The 21,475-nt window shown below is 40.9% G+C and overlaps 2 protein-coding genes across 4 annotated transcripts in view; one reads left to right on the top strand and one right to left on the bottom strand.

Moving 5' to 3' along the window:
* The window catches only part of CMSS1 (cms1 ribosomal small subunit homolog (yeast)), a 230,256-nt gene that overhangs the window by 61,610 nt on the left and 147,171 nt on the right, over positions 1-21,475 (bottom strand). The gene's annotated exons all lie outside the window — the stretch shown is intronic.
* Positions 1-21,475, top strand: part of FILIP1L (filamin A interacting protein 1 like) — a 189,652-nt gene that overhangs the window by 23,705 nt on the left and 144,472 nt on the right. For all 3 annotated transcript variants that reach the window (XM_017731866.1, XM_008631727.2, XM_017731865.1), the window contains exon 2: positions 18,022-18,164. The gene's annotated coding sequence lies outside the window, so the exon portion shown is untranslated. The remainder of the gene's footprint in view (positions 1-18,021; positions 18,165-21,475) is intronic.

Below are 21,475 nucleotides of genomic sequence, written 5' to 3'. Positions count from 1 at the left end.
CCAGTTTGCAGCTCTGTTTGTACAGTCCAGTAAAAGGAACTGATGGAAAATGGGCACACATTTTTAAATCAAAAGGAAATTCTTTAGATCCTACCCTTGATTGTCTAAAGAATTCCTTCAGCTCTTTTGATATATGTGGGGGGTCTGTATAAAACCATTTGGAAGCAACAGTTTCATCCCAAAACAGAAATAACACTTCTTTTATTGGCATGGTGGTGAGGAATGTGGAGTTACAAATCATGCAGTCATTAGGAATATGAGACATCTCAAAGATGAAATTTAAATAAATGGATGAAACTTTTCTGTAGCCACTGGCAAAGAAAGTGTGTATAATTATGTAGGAACAAAGCAACAGTACAGCTATTACTCAGTGCACAAGCCCTGAGCAGCTCAGTTTTGTTATGCAATGTTTAATTCAGAGGAATAAGACAGTCCCTCCATCTGAAAAATTTAATCCCAACCAAATTAAAATCCCACAGAAATGTAGCAAGCAGTTTAAAGCACATTCTACATAAAAACACAGAAAAATGGATGTTTGTCTTAAAAGAGACAAGGATGTATATAGTTTGATGGGTTTTGTCTAACCACTTAATTTCGAGGCCAAACCTCGTTTGAATAGTTATTTCATTCAAAGTACAAATGAGGAAAAATATATTCACATAGTCTAAAACAATCTTGTGTATTGCTAACGTTTACTTGTAACAGGGCTGTTTCACTCTACTTTTAACTTGCCTTTGAACTCCAGCTCCTTAAGATGCCTTTGCAGTAAAAACAGATGGTGAAGTTTGCAGACTGACTTGACTTTACATGTAAAGAGGAGCTCTTCACAGCTGGCTCATGGTAACACCCTCTGATCACTCCTTGGCAACAGCTGTAGAGATCCACCACCTCTGTCAGCCACGAAGAAACAAGGTGGGGCAAAAAAGCCTACAGGTTGATGTGGTGGGTTTTTCTATCTTTCATTCAGAGGTGGCAAAGAGACACAGCTCACTGTGTCTAAGACAGTACACAGCTCTGACCTGCTTGTCACACAAAACCAATAAATTGCCTTCCTAAAGAAGTAGCACTTACCTAAATAAATTGTAGGCTGGAAACATCTTGCATCACCATGTCAGGACTTTTAGGTCATGCAGGCAGGCAAGTACATTCAGAGCCAGGTAGGCAAATGTCTCACTTATGTTTCAAAAACTCTAATTATGTGGTATTTCATGAACCTTTTTCTACTGCAACATCTTAGTTGGTTTATCCAGGTAAAAGGCTCCAGGATGAAACAGTGATACTGTAAAGGAAGTAAATTGCCATCCATTCTGTTAGGAAGGATGATGAAGACATGGGAGGAAAACCCCAAAAGTAGTAAAAGAAGGTCTAACATCTGTAATTGTACCACTCTGCATCACTGTGTAATCTAATATAAAACTGGCTCTTGTTTTTCCCTTAGTCTCTCATCCTGCATCTGCCAACTTTTCCCATCCTTTATGAATGATCCTGATCATTCACAACTCTCTCACACCTCAACCTTATTAGCTCAGCTAGCCTACTGGGGATCTTTACTGTGCCTTTGACTTAAACAGGAATTTTTCTCTTAGTGCAAAGAAATCCTGACTGAAGTCTTCAAACAGTGCCAATACATATGGTTATGGCTAAATACAGTAAATGTGAAAAATGAAGCAATACAGCAGTTAGATCCATTACATGTCCTTGCAGTGACTAACAATTTCTTTTGTGTTTTAGAAGACTTTTAAGAGTCAACTGAAGCATGGGAAAATATTTAATGTGATTTTCCAAAGCACTGTATTTCTGAAGCTCTGCCAGTCATGTAGCAGATTGACCACAGCATTACGAAGTATTCTCACATGTAACCACAGGGACTCTATGACACAGGTTATTTAGAGCCTTGTGAGATTCATTTACAGCTCTAGGTAAAGCACATTTCTTAAAAGTATTTCACTGGCAACTGTCTGAAGCTGTGTTTCAGAAACTAGACTGCAAATTTCACAGCCTCTAGCCCTGGAAATTCACATCCTATAAAATATTCAGGATTTTTATCTTTTGCAGAATAGCTGGGATCCCATGCTCTTGCAAGAAAAATTTTATATTTTTTTCCCTAAACAATAAAAATATCACAAGAGCTGTTAGCAGGTTGGAAGAGGGTCAACAAAACTAGTGTCAGGGGCTTTTTATTTCCTTTCTTTCAAATTCCATGGGGAGTCTAATGATCAAAACTTAGCGAAGTGCGTAAGTATGTTGTGTAACAGGATTGTTAGATCCCTTGGCTTCAAACTAAAAAAACTATAAACCAAAATTCCTATTATGGATATTTCTTGATGTTTGGTGGTCTGTTATGCATTCCCAATACGGATAATAATTTTCATCCTCTTGCCATTAAGATGTCTGATTAAAAAGCATTGCTGCAATACTTCCATGAAATTACTGTAATTTGGGAATTTTTCTCTTGGAAAGAATGTAACAGAATAATTAATGTGTCTATCAATTCCATTCTCTTAGTTAATGCCAAAAATTGAAGGGATGAATTATTAACCACTTGGCTTGCTTTGGCTATCACGTTGACAAAATGTCAAAGAATCATGGAATCATTCAGGTTGGAAAGGGCTTTGTGTTGGACCAACTTGGAACACTTCCACAATGAGAGAAGCTCCAGCTACTTCTGCCCACAGAGACCTGTCCAAATGGACAGTGCAGACTCACAACAAACATCTGAAATAAAGCTGGGTCTTCCTAGAAACATCTGAACTAACGCTTCACTGCTGATCCACAAAAAAAGGAAAAGCAGACAAATTTGAAGCATATTTTGTACTTACGCTTAAGCAATTCCTGGTTGAAGCTTCAAAGCTGGTTTTGATCAATGAAGTTCTCTGTATTGCTGTGCTATGTTAAGGAATGCCTCGCCTTTCTTTGTCTGATGAGATGGCCTGAGACCGGCCCCCAGCAGAGCCAATCTTTCCAAAGCTTTCCCTATTAAATGCTTCATCTATTTGGAGGGTTTTTCTGTACAGTAACCCACTGCTGTGGATTACAAGCAGCGACCAGCAAACGGTTTTGAGCTTCACCAGTGTGACTAAGAAAAGGAAGCCAGCCTGAGTGCCATAAACACCATAAACCAAATCTTACTCACACGGAATTCGATGGAAAACTTCCTACTGATTTTGTGGAATTCATAACTTACTTTCTAGTCACAGACACTTATCTATTAAAAAACACAGAAGAAATCTGATATTAGACTTCCTCAATATATATACTAAGGTAAAGCTTTTTGCTATATTTTCACAGCACCTAATGTTGAAACTTTTCCTCCAAAATTAAAATTTCACATCCGTTGGTATTTCTTACAAAGCATTCCACCTTCCCACACTCTTGGTAATTTACAAGCAGATCTTAGCATCATGAAACAACACACCACATATAAAATCCATCACATACAGCAAACTTCTCTCAAAGAAAGTGAATTCACAAATTCTGTGATCAGTTGGATAGTTTTTCCTCTAAATAGGTAAGTCAATCTTTGCCCCAACAAAGGTAAAGTAGCATTTTAGATCTTAATGTATAACTTGAACATTATTTCTTAACTCCTCAGAGAAAATACTGATATTTAACAAGCTTTTTTAAAAAAACAGACCCAAACTCCCGCCAAAATCAAAGCGACCAAAACAAGAAACTCGAACAGGAAATTAAATAAGTTCCTAAATTTCTGCACATGGCTGTACTTGCCTCAACAGGCCTTATATGCTTCTGCAAAATATAAATGAAAGTTAGTTAGATAATCTTGTAACCATAACTGCAGATTTTATTGCATATTTTGGATAGTTATTCGTTTCCAAAAGATGCTAATATTTAATTTAGCTGTTTCATTAAGATGTTTCTTTCTACGGCTTTTCCAGAAGAAAACAGAATTCCTTGATTTTGGTTACTGGCCCTGAAAACTGGGATAATTTATTTCAAAGTCAGTCAAGCTGCGTCTGTTTTGTGGAGAGACAACTAATATCAATTGTACACTACAAACAAACCAACTGACCATTACTGGGTTTATTATTTCTCATATTTTAACACACTGAAGGCAAAACACTTCAGGTAGAATATGAAAAAACAAAAGTCAGTTTTCCCCAATGAGATGTACTGCATGGTTTAATTTTGGTCCTGGTCAGTGGTAACTGAAGTGCAGAAGTGTTTCAAGTCAATTCTTAATTATGCAGGCAAGCTGGGAAAAGATGACCAGAAAAGACTAAAACATAAATCCAGCTAACCATGTATAAAATTAGGATAAAGCATACACATGCCATATTATCCTTTGAAAAAATCCAAGTGCACAGATTTCTGTAAGAAGCAGTGAAGGAGCAGTGGGCACTGTCATTAGATGAGTCCTCACTCTGCACTTAGACCTTCCACAGCCAGAAGGTGTTGGGAGCAACTGTGCTAATCCAAAACCCACATAATCACCAGAGTTAAATGAGAGCTGACTAACATAATAAGGAGTTAACCCTCTAAATAAGATGTTGTAGGGCTCCTCCTCAAGGGGTTTCTTAATTGCTATAAAAACAATGTTCTAAATCCAGCTTCCATTGCTAGAATAAAAACAAATGCTGCTGCAGTTACCAAATTTAATGGTTTTAGTATCAATGTAAAAACAGGCTTCAAAATAACACTTTTCCAGAGGTCATGGCTCACAAATTCCAGGCAATCCAACATCAAAACCTTTCAAAAGTAGGAGGCAAATGTAACTTCAGCACCTGATAGGATAGTATTAAACAGACAGACATGCACTAAAGGATTCTTATATAGGAGCTTACACAAAGCCCTCAAAAGCGTGTGTTATCATAAAACATACTTAGTCATCTCATGTGATCTCAGCAAGCAAGCATGGGTGAATTCACCTCATATGGCACTAAAATCAATGCTGCAGATTTACTGCTTCCTCCTCCTAAAGCAAGGATGAAAGCTGTTCTTCTTCCATATTACCTCCTCCATTGAGCTCTTCAGGCTGTTGTCTTCTGCTAAAGACATAAAACTTCAGCCTTGGCCATTTATTTGCAATAAAACATAGACACTGATCCATCTTCTGCAGCTGCTAGCTTGTTCAAATCCCAGTTTAGATTGTATCTGCCTCATCAGATTTCCCCTTTGGTGATACCTGAGCAATTAGTTTTATTTTCTCCACACAGGTCTGTTTCTTCCATCTTTTTCCTAATTGAACTGCCACAAGCTTTTCAAACGGAGGAAAAGTCAAGCTAGAAACCTGTTTTGGGGCAAGGGAATTGCTTTTAATTTTAACTTTTAAAAATGTATGACATATGGGTTATCCAAACAAGCAAGATTTTAAAATTCAAAGGAAAGTAACTGTGATTAACAGATGGTTTTGCAAGAGCAGTGGTGAATAAAACCTAGCCACTAGGCAAATTCTAACAAGCCAAACTGACCAATGATAAATGAAAGAGGTGATAGCATCCAGCTGCAAAATAAGCATCACATTTTTTTAAGATTTTTTTTTAAACAAACTTTGGAATTTATGGTCAGATTTTATTTGCATCTTTTGCAATGAATTTTTGATCATGTCCATCAAGAGATGAAAGCTGTGCTGTAGTGTTACTAATCCTCTTATCCAAGTATTTTGGACACTGATTACAGCATTATGAGGAACAGTCAAAACGCTAAGGCACAGGGGCATGAAAAGGTTACTAAAGGCCATCCTTTCACAGGAGAGTGAAAAGGCTTCAAGGAAGCACAATTGGATGTTACTGCTTGTCAATGCTCAAAAAAGTCAGTTTGGCCGTATCATTTCCTTCACTGCCTATCCATGCCACTAGCTCAAGCTCTTGCTGCTCACCTGGTACCGTACAAAGTTTAAAACCACACATGGTTACCAGTTTCTAAAAAATTTCAGCTTGCATGTTCCTGATCTACTTGATTTTAGGTGTCTCCCATTAGGAGAATACCTGGAATAGGCCTGATCTGACAATGCTGTCAGAAGAACTGAGGCTGCACAGCCCTACACTCCCAGGTGCAACCAGCAGCAAGGCTGAAAATGCGTTCTCACTAAGGAACACACAGCCCCTCCTCGCCTGAACAGAAGGGGTCTGCTAGTCACAATATGTCTGTTTGATATGTATAGATGTGTCCTTATTATGCATGTATGTGTATATTTATACACACACACATGGGCAATACAGATTCCTTCAGCTGCTGGGCTCACAGAGTCTGCCCAGTAACCACTTCTGGATCCCAGTCCTCCCAGCTGCTGGCACCCAGACAAACGAGCCCACTCCAGCTGCTGGCACAGACTGTCACACAGATTTCCAGATACGTGCAAAAAGTGTTCTTGCACTGACTCATCTTGATGGGTTTCAGATCTGGACCCCGGGGCTGAGGCTCTCCTCAGACAATCCTGGAAAGGACTCAAGACGTGGCGTCCCTTCCTTTGTGTCTTTAGTTAAGTTTTCTGCCTGTCGTTGTGCTCCTGTGCTCCTCTGGGCCTGTGGAGGTGGGACTCTGGTGGGCTGATGGCCCCAGTGATGGCCTGGGAGGAGCCCAGCACAGGGTACCAGTTGGGATCCCCTGAATGCCTTTGTCTGTGCTCACAAAATGTAGCAGATTGTCCCGTGCAAGACTGACCTTGCAACTAAAATGCCCTGCCCCACCCCCAGATTTCTTTTCAATTAATTTATTTTTCTGTAATTGGTGAATATCTGCTCTTCCTACTGAGCATTTGGTATAATTTAGAGGAAGAAGGAAAGGCATCTGTATTAGAAGCACAAACAGAGGCACTGAGATCAGACTAAACAATCCTCACGGAGAGTATGCAAATAAATTACAAACAAATGCAAAGGTGAATTTTCCAAAGTCAGTCCCTCTCTTTTTAGAAGGAGATGCATTGAGCATTTGTCTGTGATTTTTTAAAACTGTTAGTTTACTATCAGGCAAAGAACTCCATAAACCCCATTCAACATTCACCCTAACCATGGGTGCCTTCAGGCTGGCCCAACGCAGAGCTCCCAAGCTGGCTTTGGCACATGGGATGCTTTCAGCTAGTCCAGCACATCCCCTTGGGAGAAGAGGAGGAATGGTGGCCAGCACAGCAGACAGGCCTCCCTGGCCCACGCAGGCAGAGCTGGCCTGGCTGACCACATTCCTGCCAGAAGGTATTTTTGCTTTCTGACCGAGCACTGCAGGCAGCAGCCCGGTGCACTTGTGGGGAGTTGCTAAGCATTTCGACCAATTCTTTCCAAGCTTGGGGAAAATTACTGCTGCTTATGTAATCTGTCTTTTGCCAAATGGGAAGCTGGGAGCTCAGCTGAGTTAACATTAGCATTTAAGTTAAGGAGCCAAAACATTTTTCATTCTGATGCTCTTTTGGCTTCCACCATTGACTACAGATTCTGTCAAAAAGTTACATCACAGTCCTAAATGCCTTCTATAGCATTAGGATCAAGCAAGATGTTTAGTTTGAGGTACAGTTTGGAAGGCAACTTTTGGGAATAGAGGGACACTGAGTCGTACATAGCAAAAAGCAGCAGCAGCACTGAACTGTGTAAGCCCCAGGTACAGGGGGCACCTGGTCATCCCATGGGACAGTGAGTGCTCTGCTGACCTGTGGCTCCTGGAAGGACACAGCCCCAAGTGTCTTCAGACAACCTTCCCACCTTGTTTCTTAAACTGGAAACTTACTTAACCTCTAAACTGCCAGCAGATAATTGCATTGATTTACACTCTGTTGTTACAGCCTGTTTGTAACATATGCCTTGAAGAAGTCAAGTTCTTGGTTTTTATACCACTTAATATAAATATGTACCATGGAATGAAGATGTATATGCCAAGAAAAGAAAATGAAAACAATTAAGAAGGATCCCTCTCAACAGAAATAGAATATTGATTAATTGAAAGCCTGTTTCATAATTTGTCAGGAAATGGCAGTGATGCGTACTAATTTCAAAATAATAAGCATAAAATAAATACAGAAAACCAACTGAAAGAGGGCTGTTATGAAAGCCTTTTACAGCAGTAATAAACTCCAAATCCTGGCAAACTTAAAATGGTTCAACACCACATGTTCTTACCGGGTACAAAAACTGGCTTATGAACTGCATATGAATTAGGGACAAAACAATGGCAATACTCTTCAGATTACCTCTGTGACGAGAAATGACTCACCCAAAAAGAGGATACCAACCCACCTGCTGTCCCTGTAACTTGAGTTTGGGTCAATTCTTAGTCAAGTTTCTACTAACTTGAATGACAGCTGATCATATTGATGTTCAGAAAACCAATGTCTCAAGTTTAGAAACTTAACTCATGTATACATATATAGGAAAACCAGTCTCTTCTGTTCATCTCATGGAACCTTAAAAGAAAACAACCCATGAGGGCATACTGATGCAAACAGGTGTGACAGAAAACATGAGCTCCCTCTTCAGTAAACAGCTTTAGTTGGCAAAGCATTTCTTTGCCCTTGTATCTACTAAGGGATGACTTCAGTTCAGCAAGGTAAAAAAACAGTGGAAAGCAGCAATAGCATTTTTAACTATTTTTAATTCAGAACCCCCTAAACAATGTCCAACAAGGAGCAAATTTAACTAAGCAGACAGGTGGGTGTTTTGTGTAGCCCTCTCCCTGATTAAATTATAGACTCCCTGGGAAAAAGATATACAAGTGGTGCCACCTGTGAACCAGCCTCTGGCTGTGTCACTGGTGTAACTGAAAAGGTTGAATTTCTGTTATTCTCAAACCCAGCATTCTGCAACAGCAGAAAATGCTTCTACATTTGTCTTGCATGCACTGCTAATAAACTTGATGAACAGGTCTACTCCTCTCTCATGACTCAGCATCAGTCAAGTTTGTTTTGGTAGCTTCTTCCCTTTCACTATTTGCTCCAAAGCTGATCCATATTTTCAGATATTTTAAAAAACAAACAAAAAAAACCTAAAGAAAACCCCCACAAGCAAACAAATAAAACAAACCAAAAAGGCAAGGCCAAAGAGATGCAAAGACAAAACAGGTTTGCTTTACTTGATCTGGCTAACCACAACACAGCAACACAAAAATTCTGGCTTTCTTCAATACTATATTCCACCCGAATGCCACGTGTAGGGGTAACAGTAAGACAGCCTTGTGACACTTGCAGACACCTCACTCCAGTTTCCTGTATGACAAACAGACTCATGTCAGTCAGTAAAGCTGATTCTCAGGGAACCAACGACAGGTGTCATCAAAGCAACAAGAACCCGTAGCAGGGAAAAACTGGGGCTCAACGCCAGTGTCAGTGTGTCCTGGGCTTGACTCATTTCTAGTTATGCCAACACACTTCAAATCGTGACACTTACTTTGAATACCCTACGGACTCACCTAGAATTATTTCTGTAATAGCAAAAAGTAAAAGCTGGAGTACCGCAACATTTGATTCCAATCAGTGTGATTGGAAGTCACACTAAAAAAATCTCACTAGCAAACACAAGGAAAACAAAGGAGAGATGGTAGATTTTGGCTGTGGCTGCTGCTGCTGTTGTTTTGCTGCACTTTAAGTAAAGCTACATTTTTAAACACTGACACAGCTCAGTAAAATTTAGTAGCTATAACTTACAGTTAATCTTGGTTAGACTCTCCATCACCTGAAGTCTTTAAATCAGTATTGGGCGCCTGCTTAGAAGATAAGCTGTAGCTCAGCCAAGTATATTGAGCTGTATAAAAAACTACTAGATTAGGCTTTCTGGTTTGTGTTTATGTAAGATTGCAACCATGACATAATGTCTCTAACCTTAAGTACCCACCAGGCTATAGAATACCCAAAATTCAAAGGCTGTATGTGGGAGCTACTGACTCTAGTGCACCAAAGGTGGGCAGGTAAAACAGACTATATGACAAACAAGAAAAAATAGAGTGCAGTAACTCCAACACGGGCAACTTTGGTGAGGTATGGAAAACTACTGCACATGCTATTATGCTGCAAATACAGTGCTGAAAATAAAATTCACATCTTAATAACAAGACAAACAACTACAGAACGTATCTGTCTTACCAGTGCCATGGCAACTGTAACAGAAAACACACACACTGACCTGAAATAGTAGCAACTTCTTCCCATTAAGAATATTGCTTATAAGGGAATGAGCAAGAGCTGGCTGACCACATATCCATAAAAGCTGGGAATGTTCTCTGTTTCCAGAAAGTGTTTCAATGCCTTTACTACTTTTACCAAAATTTTTAAAAAATCAACAAGAAAAAAAACAAAACAAAACAAAACAACAACAAAAAAAGCCCCAGAAACAGATAAGAAAGGAAAAAAAAAAGGTGGTTTTGTCACTGATTTCACAGTCCCCAAGTACATGAAGCCAACAAGCTGAACATATGCACACTTCAGGGACTTTTCCTAATCCAAGCCATCCAGTTTCCACTTGCTTCAAAATGTGCTGATAAAAACAAACTCCCTTAACCGGACCCTGATCCCACAGGCTGATCTAACCCTTACACAAAGGCATCCCACTCCTTTGTCTCACCAAAGAGACAATGACCTGCTCACACAAGTAGGCTGACAAATTCAAAAAGGAACAGCTGCCTCTGCCCAGCCAGGGATTAACTGGCATTTCAGCCCTGTCTGTCCACTGAACAGCTTTCACATTACTAAGATTCACCACTTTAATGCCATTAACTGCAGCGAATTTTTAAGAAATGCTATACATAATTGGATAGACCTGTAAGAAAGGTTGTACCAGGTTGATTGGAGATGCCTTCCTAAAGAAAATCTTGCACAGGATGTTTTACAATTGTCTATAAGATATTGTCCCTTATCACTGCTGGCAGATTTCAAAAGAAAGAGAGAAGTCCTGAAAATAGTAAACTTCTAAAAATCTGGTGTAAAATCAATGCGGAGAAAGGAGATTATAATCAGTGTGTAGGGAAAAAGCCCCCAAATGTGAACTGTGCCACTGTCAGTCTTATTTGGTGGTACAGCACCAACACAGCTTCTGAGTGGATGTAGCAGACAATGGCTACTGCCCAGCGTAGTATTCAATAAGGAGAACAGTGCAGAGTTGGATGTATCTAAGCAGAAAGGGACACACAACTAGTAATTTTCATATTTGCAAGCCACAAACAGTTTGGATTTGCTTTTTTAACCATAATATATTTTTCTATTAGCAAATGACAATGTATGTATGTCTACAAGTTCTCCACATCTGAGCAAAAAACAAAACCAGAAAATCCTGCCTAGAATCAAGTATCATCTACCATCTCCTACAAGAAATGTAACTGTAGCAGAAACAATCTTACATACTGCACTGGACATTTAAATATTGTCTAGCAAGCAAAAATAAGAGCTAATACATATACTGACATATACCCCTCATGTCTTTACTGTGACTAAGACAAAAGTCTGATTTACAAGTACTTCATAAATTTGTGAAAATGAATGTGGAAACTGTTCTGCAGCTCAGTGACCTGTTGGAACCAACTCAATACAACTGCTGTGCACACAGTCCTTCCCAGTAACACAAGCCTGTGAGCCACCAAATGGGAAGGGAAAACGACAAAACAACAGGCGTGTTTTTGCATTTAATAACCAGAAACAGTTTGGACTGCTATTCTCTACCCTGTTCACTGACTTTCTAAGAGCCCCCATTTAAACATCTAGAATAACTTACTTCTCATGACTACTTAATCCAGTTCTTCAACCTGAAAGTCCTAAGAGCTGCTGCTCTTTGAAGCATCCAGAACATTACTTGCATATACTTTATAAAAATGGCATTTCCTAGTAAAAGCAAAGCTTATAAAGCTTAGGGGAAATAGCCTTGGGGTTTTCCCCTTCTGAGAGCTTAAACTTTTATGAGTGAACCTGAAGGACTGCCAGACTTCTAAAGTGACAACACATTACGAAAAAATTTCCTATGTGTTTTGCAAATTTGAAGTCAGCCACATTTCACAACTGACATCAGGGTTTTTAATATCAGCTCTAATGAAATATAATTCTCCAATGACATAACTGTGAAGTACAGCATTTTCATTTCACTAGCTGGCAGAGAGGTTTTGGCCTTATTATTATTGTATCTTATGTAGAGCCAAAAGTGTTCTAGGCCCTGCACAGACATGCCTGAAGACAAAACCTTTTCCTTGTATCTGCTATAAACACAGAGACCGCAGGGTATTCAGCTTTACAAAACAGGTTACATATTTTCACATGACTGCTATGGCCAAGTCGTATGGTAGGACACAGGAATAAGAGAAAAATATAAGAAATAATTTGCCTTCATCTTCTCTGCAGTTTCACTTTCACTAAATCTCTTTGGGTAGGATTGGATAGTTTCTGGTTCAGGAGAATTTCACTGTTTATTGAAAAAAATCCTACAGTCAATGAAGAAGTTCCAGCTATCATCACAAAGCCCTGAGGGGAAAGGGGCATAAGCTGAGGATTAAAATGATAGTCTTGTTTTTAAATCAGGTTCCTCCTGAGGTCACACTTCCTCTGCTGGATGAGAGAGGTGTTTATTTCAGAATGGATACAGCTCACTACAGTTTAACCACACACCAACTAAAATTAAGAAGTTCCCATTTGCAAATGACTGAACTAAGGATGTAACTGAGAAGAGCTCTGCCTTTCCTAGAGCCTCAAAACCCAAGAAACGGGGAGGAGAGAAAAAGCTACACTTCTCCCATCAGGAGAAGTCCCTGATGACTGAGATGAAACCCAAGCATGGAAGATAGCAATCAGAAAGAGAGACTTGTCTATTCTGAAGCCCCCGAGTAGCTGGTAGGAGCATCTGACATGGGCCGTTTGTTCTGAATTTGTCATGGGGACAAGCAACAACAGGCATAATGTTGTACTCACCCCTTCACCTACACATTCCACTCAATGCACATTTCTTCAGGTCTCCAAGGGTGTTACTTGTGAAAGAAATTGCCTCAGTGTCTTGGGGTGACTTTATGATGTGTATCCCATGTTGCTGCCCTAAGCCCAGAAATTAACTTTGTGCCTTTCTATGCCTCTAAACTGAGCCTGAGAGGGGGAAGGAAAAAAACTGAGCAAACAGTTTGGCTGTTGATTGCATGTTGTGTTCTGGGACAAAGCAACAACCCTGGTATCACCAAGTGTTCGGGGATACTGACACTCCAGGGACACCTCCACACAGAGATCCAGCTCCAGTTTAAGAAGGAATTTTAAAGGGCTATCTCATGGCATAGTTCACAGTAACAAGTCTAGGCCTGACCTGGTAAAATAGACACAAAAACCGATAAGCCATACTGACAGGTACAAAGGGGACACCTCTGTTGAGGCAACATCTTCTAGTGGCTGTCATGAGTGGAAGGTAACAGGACACAGTCTCTTTGCCACAGGGCTGATGCACACTCAGCTTGGGTGGGAAAAAAAAAAGAACCACCATTCAGCACATTAAATGGAAAGGTGGAGAGAAAAGCCTCCAAAAACATAAAGGGCAGATGTCTGGCAAGAGTTAACAAAAAGGTTCATTTGTGGGGTTTATTTGTTAGCTTCTTGTATAAGTCTTGAGATAACACCTTGTTGGAATCATAAAACACAAATGCAGTAGATCAGAAGCAATTTCTCCTTTGGACTGGACTCCAATCAGGGTATCTTGGTACCCATGTCCTCCTTTTGCATCTTTCTGAAATCCTGAAGCACATTTTTGTGGGTGTTTGCAGATCCTGAACCGCAGCCTGAACATGGTTTGAACTCTTAGTGAACCTCTGATAGCTGCACATACCTCCATTTGAGGCTATAGCAGAAGCTGAAAAAAAATCATGCTTGATTTTTCTATTTTGGGGGACAGGTGAGGAGAAGAGTCCACATAATACATTATGGTGTAGCTTGCAGTGGTCGTGGCTGTCTCTCTTGGTGCTGCAGCTCATTCTGTAAAGATAGCTATGCAGGATGAAGTAAGTGTTATCCTTCAGCTTCCCTAGACTGCTGACAAACATTACACTGGTCTCCAACCCTGATGGAACACAGAAGAGAAAACACAGAGCACGACTTCCCAAAAACGGGCAAAAACTTTGGTCCTCTCTGGAGGACAGAGGATTGGTCAGCTCTGGGAAGAGACAGAGGATAAATGGGGTCAGAACTGTCTTTCCCAGCTCCATGCAGCCAAGCATAAATTAACAGTAACAGAGATGTTACTTCTGAGGGGCTGTGTGAAGGCTGCAGCAGACACCACCATAGTAGGGGAAAAACTGCAATACATGTCTGCTCTCCCCAGCCAAGAGATCATAGTCAGGACTAACACACTTGCTCGAAGCTTTGCCTCAAAAAAGAGAGAATCAAAACCATGGAAGGATGGCGGGGCTTGGCCCACTGTAAATGTTGGCATTTATAATGGAGAACGAAGTGTCACCGGATGCCTGCTGCAGACACTCATGGTTTGCTTTTCACAATGTCATGGAACGATGCTTTGTATTGAGATTTCATACAGTAATAGTTCCTTAATTTAAGTAATTGCATTTTCTGCCTGTAGGAAATGGTCTGCTTTGACCATACCAAATAAGCTATTGTCCCACCAATATTGCCATAATCAGCTACCAACAATTGTTTTAAGGCACTGCTGTTTCTTAAGAGCTATTACTCCTTTATTAGAGGACAATGTAAGCCTAAAACCAACAGAACACTCTTCCCCAAAGATATCATTCCTTTCACCAGGCACTGAAGCAATAAGTGGCATAGGAAGGGGGAAAAATTGTTAGTTACAAAAACTATCTAGAGCCTCTGTCTATGAACTCAAAAAATACTATTTTTCACACAGTCGTAGAGTCCTACTACGTAAAGTTATACTAAAGCAGTATTAAAATCTCTACATCTTCCACCCACACAAATGAAGCAGTCCCCTCCTACCCCTCCACAGCTTCCAGCTTCAAATATCCTGGCGTAAAATGATCAGACAAAATAGGTGAGTTATGTTTTTATTGGTTCCTCCAGACTATGACGACATTTCCTAAAACACTGAGCCAGGAAACTATTAATGTCTCTGAAAAAGTGGAAAGGGTCAGGCTATTTCAAAGGACGTGTTTGCTAAGCGGCCTTTGTTACAGATGTATAGGCCACTTAAAATTCGATTAATAATAACAAAAGTATTTAGCATTCATGTAACATTTCTAGCTCCAAGGTATATTGTGAACATATTTGCTAGGCTGTGTTACAAATATGTTCCTGTATTTAGAAAGCATTACCCCTTTTCACCTTTTTGAGAATTAAAATAAGAAAGTTAATCAGCTTGCCTAAGACTTTGTAAAGTAGTATATCCATTCCAAGATCAGAATTACCGACAGATCTGTATGTGCTCCTAATCTCAGGCTGTTACTGGAGAGGGAAATGAAAATGGTCTCAGTTTATCACCTTTATAAAAATGGAAGACCTGGAAGATTTTCTAGATTTATGTCAGCTGTGTTGGCCTGCATTTGGCAGCACAAATCAGGTCAGGCACTTGCAGGTGGGGTCACAGATCCCTTAAAAAAAGCTCTGCGTGTTTTACATACAAGCACTGAACTAGAGCAACCAGTACTCTAACAGGAGCATAGCACAATGCATGCAGGCTAGAGATCCCACAGAGAATCCTCAAAGCTTTCTAATTTTCTAGCACATACTACATGTATATACCTCTTTGTTTTGGCTGCTTTGTCAGTAGGTCTGGGAAATACCAAGGGGGACACAAAGGACTTGCACAAAAGACTTGGAATTAAAGGTGCTCCAAAGATAACACCACTTATTCCATGGCCAGAACAATTTCACCCACAAACCCAGTTCTGATCCTGACTGCACAACCTGTACGAAGGTCAGTTCACTAACACAGGAGTGCAAAGCAGATAGTACGATGCATTTCCCACAGGAGGGAGCTGAGGCATCCTAAAAGAAGTACAAGTCACCCTGTTTTCACCGACTAAGGAACTTCACTCATCTGTCATGTCTCAAACAACCACAGTCGGGTCACACGACAAACGCTGCAGGTAAAAATCCCACTATTGCACAGTGCCACCTCCTGGGCAAGCAAGACTGGAAAAACACCCTCACGTGTCCCTTCTCTCCGGCAGCATCCAACGTTTTAGTGTCACCTCCCAAGCTCTGGCAGGCCGGGCATTGCCTCTGTTCTCAGAAGGCAGGCCATGCATCCACGGAAAGAAGAGCCGATTGTTTACACCTCTCCCCATGAAACGTGAGCTGCAGCAGACCCACTCTTGAGTGAGGCCATGTCTGCATAGGCAAGCACTACACAAACCCACAGGATTAAGTTCACTCTGGGTTGCTGGCTAATCACAAATTAGCAGTCAGGGCTTCCTTTTAACATCCAAACAGGAAATGGGAGTGGAGGAAGTGAAAGCTTAATAACTTCTTGCATGCTAACAAGTTACATGAGCTGCTCCAATGAAAAAAGCTTTGCTAAGTGAACTTAAACCTAGCACACAGTCTGTCCCAAAATGGCAAGCATTTATCTTTGAAACCAAGCTATGCATCTCAGAAAGACACCGGAGGCAGACATTTAAATTAGCATAACTTAATTTCCAGTATAAGAGGACATAAAGCACTGAACTGAAGTTGAGGATCCTACTTTATGGTAATCGCAAGCATTGAGACTATAATCCCCAAACCAAACCCAAGGTGGTAATCCTAGCATCTCTCTTGAAATATTCAGTGAAAAAATAGGATTAGAAGGGCAACATTTTAGTTACCACAAACTGTTAAATCCATAAGGGCCTCTGACAAAGGAGCAAGAAAATCATGCCTAATGTTAGCTCCATTTCTTCGTCTCTTTGTACTCTTTGGCTGTGCAGATCCCATAATATTTACCTGGCCACACAGAGTTAAGTGTCAGAAAAGGTGGGAAATAAAGTCCCTGTAAGACACTGAGAACCCTAAAATGCCTAAAGGAGCAAAGGACTCTCAGGCCTCCATGACAAGCACAGCAAGGAACATCTCTCCATCTTTAGGCCACGAGATCACAGTCCCTGGCAAATGGGAAAAGCCTGGCCCATTATACACTCCTAATTTGGTACGATCTTCACAGCAGGAGGAGGAAAAACAATTTTGTGCAACTGTTGAGCAATTCTCAAGAGTTCAAGATAGATGAAAGGCCAGTTTCTCGGTTGCCTGGAGATATTAAGACAGATTAGGGACAAAAGTAAGATGACTTCAATGGGTGGATGTAGACTGATGTTTTGAGGGAACAAAACTGCAAGGTAGAATTCCTTGTTTTCTATGGATGTACCCAACAAAAAAGAAAAACCTCTTGGAAGAACTCTGCAGTATAGGAAGAGATTATTTCAGTGGGCTGCATGAAGAACAGAACAGAAGCAAAGGAATTTGGGAAAGAAATCCTGCTGTCAATATAACCTCTACACAATCTCATTATCTCCCAGGGATGCAAGCAAGAACAGACATATAACAGATAGTTACCGTGGCCCACAATAAACTGGCTACAGTAAATAAGGAGCTAAAACTGCTTGGGTGCATGCTCTGCATTATGGAGTGTGGAAGTAAGGTTTTTCCCTACTTTCAGCAGTAGACACATGGGCACTCCTAGTTCCAATGCAGCATTTACCATGAAGTGTTGCCTGCCATAAGCCACCTCACTTGTTACACTGTGCACACAGCTGGAAATGCAGACCTTGCTGTGGACTCTCGTATCATTGATCTGAGCAATAAAAAAGGCACAGAAGTCTGTTGTACATGAACATCTGAATTTCCATCCTGAATCCTTCAGATCGTTTTCACCGTAGGCATTCCCTGTTTCCAAGGTGACAGGAGACAGAGCAGATATTTAATCAGCCTGGTAAGTTTTAGACCACCCATTTACAAAAACTCTCCAGAAGAGTTTTGAAAGCTGAAAAGCAATGACTCTGTAAGGCTGCTGGGTTTGGTGTTGGGGTTTTTTGTTTTGTAAGACAATCGTTGGTAAGTATTACATCTGTCACTGGGAACACCGGTACTCCTTCTACTCGTATTGTGACCTTGCACTCCAATACTTGTGGTATCAACTGCACCCAACCATCTATTTCTGCGGAGTCACCGACTAATCACCTCTTTTTTAGGATGTTTGCATCCAGGGCAGCAATGCCACTTCCTACTACGTGATAAAGACCATGAGGACTTTGCAGGACTGCCACCTGCTCCGTTGCCAAAATGACGGCATCTGCCAGAACATTCAGGTCTCCAGCCTGTGATGCTCCAGCAGGTTAGCTGATCTTCACTTAACTTCTATAGTACCAAATGGTTTTCCTTAAGCCAGAGACTTCCAGTTTTCCTTCCCTCTACTTCCAGTGAGAGAGGTGAGAGTTTCCACACAAGGTCTCCTTGGTAAGGAGTGCTGATAAGCTCGTACCTGTTCAGCAGCTATCACTCTATCAACAATCCACTGTCAAAAAAAATGGAGGAGGAATGTGCTTGACAATGTGAGAGACAAATTATGATCCGTGTCCTCCTTGCCCTACATTCACATAACATCCTAGGCTCACATGTGCCATTCACTTAAGTATCTAAAGGAAGGTGTAGTTGTGACCAGCTTCTCTGGATCAGACACCAGGTAGCTGTTAAATAATACTAAGAATGATTTCACCATGAGATGCTTGTACTGGATCTCACTCAAAACCTTTTTATATTGCATATATTACTGTTTTGCTGCAAATGTCGTCTCAAAGCAAAGTAAGAACTTTGATGAATATATGCATGAGATCATCCGGACGAGGAGACTGCATGTTTACAGAGGTGGGGAAACACTTGACAAAATAGATTATCTTTTTCAGTCTGTACTCCAAAATAAAGGTTTTCTTGGATGATGAATTCAGGAGTTCCCACAGTTTTGTTCATGGAGGGCAACCTAATGGGTGGGACATCAGGATAGGGGTTGCATGACCAAAAAAAAAAAAAAAAAAAAAAAAAAAAAAAAAAAAAAAAAAAAAAAAAAAAAAAAAAAAAAAAATCAGCAGGACAGTGTAGAACAGCCACAATTTGAAAATTTTCCTGAGGGTCACATACTTAGCAGCTTTCCAGATCAGTCTCTGGGAACCCCTGACTCAAATGTTGAATTCTTGTGAGGAATGTAATTGATCCTTGTGTGGAGTTTTCCTCCTCAAACACATATTTCTGAAGGTTTTCTTTTTTTGTGATTACTACTGGGCTCTGTGTTACACAAGCGGAAGAATGACAAGGCAAGAGCAGACATGCTAACCTTTCAGTTTATATGGTAGCTGTAAATGCTTGTATAAGCTCAAAACAAGTGGTAGTCTTACTGAGGAGGCCTCCAGCTCTAGAAGCAGCTCCTATTATATTTAGGTAGTGGTGTAAGGGAAAGGGCTCTTAATGCTTAAATCTTCAGTAGACTTTTAAAGTTTATTTTCATAGTCTAAAGGCTTGGGAAGGTAATGATAACTTGTAGTATTCTCTAGAATACCTCTGTCATTGTGGTCTTGTTGAGTTATTTGCATGATTTGGTTCTCCTGTACCACAAACATACACAAATAGGAAATATTTCTGCCTTGCATCACCTCTGGAAGTGAGAGATTGCCTACAGAGGGAAGAGGAACAGCTGTGGAGATAGACTGCTATTAAGGACATCAGACTCCATTTACACCCCTTCAAGTGCAAGTGACAATTGTAAACTGTACATAAGATTTGAGCACACAACTGTGCCAGTTAATAAATCACTCATGGAAAAAGTAAGATAAAGAAGCTTTTTGGTTTGCAGGTTCCTCTCGTGCACTTAAACTTTCTGTGCATATTTTCAAAGGCCTCTCATTCCCAGTTGCATACAGATTTACAAAATAAGAGATGTTAGCAACTTGTTCTCCAGTTTGCAGGGTTGGCAGCAAGGCTCACACAGCTGGTATCCCTGTGTCTGCTAGTCACAAGGCTGAAGCTTACTTAACTTTAGGCAAATTAATGGAGAACATCTACCTTTCTCCTTTGGTACAAGCAGGTGTGATGGAGAATTCCCTTCTGCCAAAAGAAACTACCTGCGGAACAAACTAGGAGTCTTTCTCAGCAAACTTTCTGACTTTAATTCAGATGTTATGAGGGGAAAAGCCACCAGTGAAATGGAGAAGCAAACAGATAAAAATCTCTGGAATGTCCTCTCTGCTCAGAGCTCAGGAAAACTCAGTTATGCAGGGAGAGCTGGCGTGAGCTCCACGCTCCCCCAAGACGAAAGGGACTCCTTGAGGGTGTGAGAGCTGCAGTCCCAAACAAAAAATTTCTTTTGTCTCTATTAGTCTGGCAGACCTGATAATGAACTTCTCAGCTTCTGGGCAGGGAAAGCACGTGTTGGGTCACAGACTCCTGTCATGCTGGATCACGGGGTACTGCCTGTGGTTGGAGGACTGCATGACAACAAGAAAAGTGCTCTGGCATGGCTGAAGCACCCTTGTGAAAGGTCTCCTGTCAGTAACAGGCATGACTGGCAGAGATCTGGCTTAACTGAAGTAAGCTCCATTTTGCTCCTCAACCCACAATACAGGTGTGGCTGGTTGAGAAATCAAGGCTCACGCTTCCCCAAGGACCTGCCCTGCCTCCTTATAGGGAGAAGAAAAGCCAGCTGCCTCTGTTGCAAACTGGGCATGGTCCAGGTTAAGCTGTGGGGTAACCTGAGGTCAAAGCCTCGTGTGATGGTCTGATGTTCACTGCATGCACCGTGCCAGGAATGGTCAGTGAGTCACACTGCTCTCAGGAAGGTGCCTGCTCCATGTGAAGTAGAGAGACCCAGGAAACACCACTTGCTTTTAGCTGAAGATCAGACAGCGAGAACACAGCAAAGTCACACGGCTGCTGGAGAGACAAAGGGTATGCCAGGCAGCAGGTTTTCTATGAGACAACCAGCCAAGGAGGCTGCATCTGACCTGTGGTCTGTTTAAGAAATACAGCCTCACTGTCTTCCGTGTTTTATCTCATTCTGATCAAGGGTTAAGCGAGGCACTCAGCCTATTGTTCCTGCCACATGATAAGTTAACTAGCTGCATGTAAACAAAGCAATTAAGCTCCATAAGGAACTGTTTGCTATTCAAAGCTGAACTAAACATTGTTTAGCTGAACTAAACATTTTGTTTTGAGAATCCAAATATGGTCAATTACTGACAGTCAACTATGACCATGGGATTGTTTGCTGCACAGAAAGGGCCCCTGGAACATGCAGCACAAACTGGAAGATCACCTTTCCTCCTCTTTACCCTGACATTAACCATCTAAAGACCCAGCTGGGCTCACTGCTAGTTGCCTTCTGCTGAGTATCACCTTAGCATAACTAATTTATGATAATTTATGATAATTCTTACCATAGTTTATGATAAGAATAGAGAGAGAAATTTCTTATGCTGGCACAGGTGGTTCTAAACCCCTGCTCTTCAGCTGTAAAACTACCAGGCTCCATCAGCGCCCCTCCAGGAGAACACCTCTCAGTTGTTAACTCCTTAATGTATTTGGTAGTCAGACAATTCAGTAGGGAGCAGCACAGCACACAAATACAAAACTCATTATTTTCTTATTAGCTCTATTCCT

The sequence above is a fragment of the Corvus brachyrhynchos genome, unplaced genomic scaffold, assembly GCF_000691975.1.
Source record: "Corvus brachyrhynchos isolate BGI_N302 unplaced genomic scaffold, ASM69197v1 scaffold3, whole genome shotgun sequence".
NCBI classification, from domain to species: Eukaryota; Metazoa; Chordata; class Aves; order Passeriformes; family Corvidae; genus Corvus; species Corvus brachyrhynchos.
The sequence above is the reverse complement of the archived record's forward strand: the minus strand, read 5'-3'. Positions and strand labels throughout refer to the sequence as shown.